The sequence below is a fragment of the Macrobrachium rosenbergii genome, chromosome 49 (assembly GCF_040412425.1).
Source record: "Macrobrachium rosenbergii isolate ZJJX-2024 chromosome 49, ASM4041242v1, whole genome shotgun sequence".
Classification (NCBI taxonomy): domain Eukaryota; kingdom Metazoa; phylum Arthropoda; class Malacostraca; order Decapoda; family Palaemonidae; genus Macrobrachium; species Macrobrachium rosenbergii.
This window is the reverse complement of record NC_089789.1, coordinates 14,094,115-14,100,247: the sequence shown is the minus strand read 5'-3', so window position 1 is coordinate 14,100,247 and position 6,133 is coordinate 14,094,115. Positions and strand designations below refer to the sequence as shown.

General features: G+C 37.7%; 1 long non-coding RNA gene across 2 annotated transcripts in view; it reads left to right on the top strand.

The window, feature by feature from the left end:
* The first annotated feature begins 1,675 nt into the window (after nucleotides 1-1,675).
* LOC136832109 (uncharacterized) overlaps nucleotides 1,676-6,133 on the top strand; it is a 71,336-nt gene continuing 66,878 nt past the window's right edge. Inside the window, exon 1 of one of the 2 annotated variants that reach the window (XR_010851056.1) lies at nucleotides 1,676-1,839. This is a non-coding gene — a long non-coding RNA (uncharacterized lncRNA). The remainder of the gene's footprint in view (nucleotides 1,840-6,133) is intronic. The other variant, XR_010851057.1, reaches the window with a different exon arrangement.

Genomic DNA, 6,133 nt, shown 5'->3' with positions numbered 1-6,133 from the left:
TAACTATCATTTTCATTTTCCTAACACCCTGATAAAAGTAGCCTTATTTATATGCGAGAAAGTCTCTCTCTCTCTCTCTCTCTCTCTCTCTCTCTCTCTCTCTCTCTCTCTCTCTCTCTCTCTCTCTCTCTCTCTCTCATAATCTTTCCCTTCCTTTACCAAACAAATAACTGGTTATTTTATACATATGAAAACAATTCTAATAAGATTTTGCTCTCTCTCTCCCGCTTTCGTTTTGACTAGCATTTTCTCTATGCAGTTATTCTCAACAAACATAGGTCTAGGTCTAATTCCAATTCTGTCAGTCTTAACCAGTGAACATGGATTATTCGCATTAGCAATCGAATGGAAGATATTACGTACTGTATATGCTCTTTAATTGCTAGAATTATCTTTATAAGCCTATGGTTCATTCAGTTAGGCAAAACCTCTCTCTCTCAAATAACCGTCCCCTTCCTTTGCCTGACAAATAATAAGCCCATTTTCTGCACATGAAAACAGTTTCAATAAAGTGTTCCTCTCTCTCTCTCTCTCTCTCTCTCTCTCTCTCTCTCTCTCTCTCTCTCTCTCTCTCTCGTTGATTCGTATATCCCCTTTGCTGCTATTCTTAACTACACATAGGTCTAGGCCTAATTTCAATCTTATCACTCTTAACCAATCAAATATGGTTTACTTGCATTAAGAATCGAACGGAAGATATATTTACGCACTTTAACTGCCAGAAGTATTCATATAAGCCTATAGTAAATATATCTATTCACAATTTTAAATGTAACAGGTAGACTAAGCCACACTAGAGTCAAGATGTTCAATACCTGAATCAACAGTGGCACTATCATGCAGAGGCAAACGTTGCTTCGGTATGGCATCATCCTTCAATTTTCTTGCTTTTGCAGAGCATTATTTAAGCACTTCCTACCTGAGGTTTCTTGCATAATCGCTTTATTGAAAATGAACCGAACATACTCTTGTGTTTTTGGCATTCACTGCTCATGTTCAATTCCTTCGCTGATGCTCACCCACTTCCTCCTGCACAGGGAAACGGCGAAAGTTAACCTTTTCACTTCAAACACTGTTCCTTTTCTGTGTTACAACATGCATAAAAAAACACATATCACAATGTCAATAACGTACTAAATTCCAAAAACCGCAAGAATTATCACAAATTCGTAAAATTCCTGTCTGCGGTTTGTCACACGCAAGGGGAAGAAGGCTACTATTTGCCCAGCGGCTCCCGAAAGTCCCGATAGGGCAACATGTGACGTCATGCGCGGAAGAGTTGAAAAATCGACCTCTGCGTAGCTCACCTTACATTCTTACATCCTGGTGTGGCTGAGCACAAAATTATGAGGCTATGACTCACAAAAATGCCACACTATCGTATCCTATAATCTGTAAATCCAGACTGGTCGATGGTTGTCATTGTCATAGATATGGATGAAACAAAAAGCTCTTGAATGGAAAAAAAAATCGTTACACTGACTCAAAACATTAAAAAGCATTCGAGTTAATTTGACCCATGTGTTTTATTCTGTAATATTATTTGAAACATGATTTTAATACGCCGTTTTGATAACGACAAGGGTTGTTGATTAGGATCCAAGCAGTTTGTATAGGAAATAGGTTTTCACATGGAGGGCAATAACTGGAACTAGTTAGTGTGGCGGATGGAGAAGTCGTTAACGGTCTCAGAGTTGTTTGGCATCTGGCTCGTTATTCCCATCGGCCAAGGCAAGTGTAATATGGTAGAAGTGAAACTATCCCCGATTTATTAATGTGCATTTATATTTTATATATATCCTGCCTGGAAAGGCGAGACCTGGGTTGCATCTTATTTACGTAAGTTGCTTGTTACTGTTTTACCACTTGTATCTAACCAATTACGACTCGAGCTGGTAATTGTTGTAAGCTTGTCATTGTCGCTTGTATGTTTTCCCGGATTAGTGCTCGTTTATACCATAGTGATTTCGTCTTTTATCAGGAACGGGAGAGTCCAGAATTTTGAACTGATTCGTCGAATAAGTCGATGGTGACGACTTGAAGGTTATAAAAGAGACCTACAGGTCTGGGATGCTATAAAATCTTGGTAGGTGCGATGGCTACTAGGCCTAGTTCTCGGGTGTTTTGTAAATTTCGATTCGCTCTCCGTGGTATATTATGGTATTAGCGAAGACAAGTTATTGAATTTGGATGAAATGACGCGTCAGCGATAAGAAATTCTGGCGAGATATAATTAATTCTCTCATTTCCGCTGTTGAAGGAAAATATCTTATATTTTGACAAGATGTGCTTACTCGGCCCTGTGAGATGAATTCGGTATAAGAACATAGGCCTAAGCAAGTCAGTGGTCTTCATGTGGAAGTTGGCTACTTTGCTGAGCTTATGTTAAATTCCCCCTAGGAAGTGATAGTTGTATCCTACTCCTTGATAACATAATACGTTCTAGCGGTTGGGATTTTACTCAGTTCAACTGAACAGCAAGTATAGGCCTAGGCATAGTTTGTGTGTTTAGTGAGGTCTCATACTGTTCTGCTTTTGGCGAGATGAGTGACGAATACCAGTAGATGTGTGGTGGTTATATCGGGTTTATGCTGACATGTTAAATTATGCAGTCTGTAAACTTGGTTTCGATTATGTGTATCCAGGTAAAAAAAAAAAAATCACAGGAAAAAGTCACATTAATCTTTAATAGATAGTGACTCCTAAGGGTTTTAACCTGGTATGTATCCACGTTTGCGGAGTGTTTGCACAGGCCCGTTGGGGATTATGTAAATATCAAATAAAGATAATGATTTAAGAAATATTGTGAATTTTTCCTTGTGACTTTATTACCGGCCACTATAAATTAGTGTGACTTTTTTTCCTGTGACTTTTTTCATAGCCAAAATTGTGACTTTTTTCCTGCGACTTTTTTTACCGGCCATCGACTGTAATGATTATTAAACCAGGTATGTTTTGTCAGTAACTCTCTCTGTATATGATTATTAAATCCATCTTTGTTTCTGTCTATTTATCAGTATGTGCGTCTGTCTCTCTCTACTCTACAGGGAAAAATTAAAACCACTCTGCAACAGTGTTATCGATAACTAAGAAAAGTTACCCTATCACGAAAACAAAAGGAACGCGCTAATACCTTTCGCTTTTATGAAAGGAAATTCTTATTTTCACGATCTGCAAGTCATTAAGCTTTCGCTTATTACATGGTGCAAGCATTATGATTTAGACCTGTACCGTATAAAGTTTATAAATAAAAATTCTAAGAAAGGCACATCATTTGTTTATGCCAACAGAACTTCGTAAAACCACTACAATCTGCATCAAATTTTGTTAAAGAAACATTGGAATAATTAGATTTTGTCAGGAAAACTATACAAACTGAGTCTGGGTCTTTCGACTACTGGACATCGTTGGGAAATGTGGAAGACAGACACTTCACTTTCACTTTCACTTTGTTTGGTTTTATGTACAGCCCTCCACAGGGATAATTCCCTCAGGCGGACCCATGTGCGTTTTCAAAATAAGGTGCTTCTTACATTTTATAATTGTCTTTCAGTGTTTTGTCGTCAGTATCGTAGCTCCTGCAGAATAGGAGAGTCTTTAGTTCCTTTTTAAATTTGCATTCTTCTTGTGTGCTCTTCACTTCATGCGGTATTTTTTTGTTGTCTTGGCGCGCAGTGTACAAATGCTCTCTCGCCTGACTTACAATTTGTTCTAGGTTCAAATAGCCTATATGATTCACTTGCATGTCTGATTACAATATTCATTTCTGGTTTATAGAAGCTTAAGCAGTTTCTTAGATATGTTGGTTCATCATATTTTAATGGTTTAAAGACTGTAAGTAGTATTTTATGTTCTATTCTAGCTTTTACTGGTAGCCACTGTAGCTCAATTAGTGCTGGGCTTATTCTGTCACGGGAACGTAGTCATTTTATTAACCTGGCGGCTGTATTTTGTACTCCTTGCAGTTTTCTTAGCAGGTAGTTAGGGAGACCGTAGTATATTACGTTGCAGTAGTCAAGCCTCGAAAGTATTTGGTTGCAAATTGCTGTTTTCAGAGTATCTTCGTTTAGGTATTTTCTAATAAATGCAATGTTTCTAATATGATAGTTACAGGTTTTTTGTAATATGCAATATATGGTTCTTCATCGACAATAACACTACGGTGTTATTGTGTTATCGGGAGGAGAAGGGGTTGAAGTTGCCGGAAATAATTTGAAATAAAAATTAACTCTTATCATATGTGTGAAAATAATTTAATAACTTTAAATAAATTTTCCGGACGAAAGCAACGTTGTGTTATTCCTAGAAAGACGATGTACATAAACCAAATGAACTGGTTGATATCACAATCCGTTACTGTAGTTGTTACGTAAGTACAAAATATAGCTTCATATTTACGTAGGTTTATATAATAGATATTTATCAATTATACAAAGATATGGGATTATATCTTGCGTACACAAGCCGTACTTTATTGCATAGTGACATTTTTTTCTGTTTAGGTTATAATTGCTGAAAAATTAAGATGATGAATAGAATTCATTCGAAAGCGATGTTGTCCTTGACTTCGACCTTATGTGTTAAACATGTTTGATACTGATAGTTCGTACTAATGCCTTGTAGAGTATTGTGTTCTCAAGGTTTAATATTATTTTATAGGAGAAGCGGCTTGATTATTCTCTCCTTTTTCCATCATGCATTCTCTCGTAACAGCTGAGAGATTTCTCTCCTGTTACACCTTTCAAACCCTTTAACTCTCAATTTCCGTTACGGCGCTGAATGACCTCATAGGTCCCAGCGCTTGGCATTTGGCCTAAATTTTGTATTGCATTCCATTCCATTCTGGCCAAAACTGTTCGAGATATCTGGTGGACAGACAGCAGACACGGGTGATTGCATAAGCTATGAAAACTTCCACTGGCGAGGGAAATTAAGCGTTTCACGAGTGAAAATATCAATTTAAAAAAAGCGGTAAATAATCGCCTTATTTTACAGCTAATTCCCTCCATTTTTCATTGGATCCCTGACTCTTTGACATCCTCAAGGCAAATGATTTAAAACTCTCATTTTCCTCTGTATCTTCTTTTTCCCCGTGTGACTTCTTCCACTGTAACTCGTTTGACGTCTAATGATTATTAGGGATTTTATGGGCTCGAATGAGCATATTTCTCTCTCTCTCTCTCTCTCTCTCTCTCTCTCTCTCTCTCTCTCTCTCTCTCTCTCTCTCTCTCTCTTTGTGTGTCTTCTTGACTGACTCTTTGTTTGTCTGTCTGTCATTTTGTCTCTGTTTCCCTCTTGACGAGTAATTGTTATTGATCGTGAAAACAAATTTGTAACTTAACAGCATAATCTACGTAATTTACTGAAATTTACCTCTAAGTGGAGTACTGGGCAATAGTATGGGAGACTGCAAGCACAATGATTTACTTTATAAGACTCTACGGGGATTGAAACTGATCCATGACTAGAGAAAAATATAAAAACCCAGTAAGAGGGGTAGTGTCGTCAGTGCGCCTCACGCGCTGCACGGCAGGCATTGCTTAAGGTTCTTTGCAGCGTCCCTTCGGCCTCTAGCTTCAACCCCTTTCATTCCTTTTGCTGTGCCTCCGTTCATATTCTCATTCTTCCATCTTACTTTGCACTCTCTCCCAATAATGGTTTCATAATGCAACTGCGAGGTTTTCTTCCTGTTACACCTTTCTAAACTTTCACTCTTATTTTCCCTTTCAGTGCTGAATGACCTCATAGGGCCCAGCGCTTGGTCTCTGGCTTAAATTTTACACTCCATACCATTACATTCTTTAAGTAATGGATTTTAAATAACAGGTTATACCTCTAATGTGAATATGCAATGCCTTTCTTTTCATTCGCTTAGATTTATTGCCATCTCGTTGTCTATTCTTTTCGCGTTTATGAACATTTCTAGAATGAAATGTGTAAAAAATGCAACGGGGAGAAACTCATATCCTTAAGAAATAAATTTCAGCATCTGGTGCACGTACTCTCTTCTATTTCCCGAATAACGCCAAAGAAAAATATATAATACATTCATCACCAGAAATATATCGCTCGTGGAAATGGAACCACCGAAGCTACAACGATATATTTCCTGCATCCGTCATGCAAGCATTTT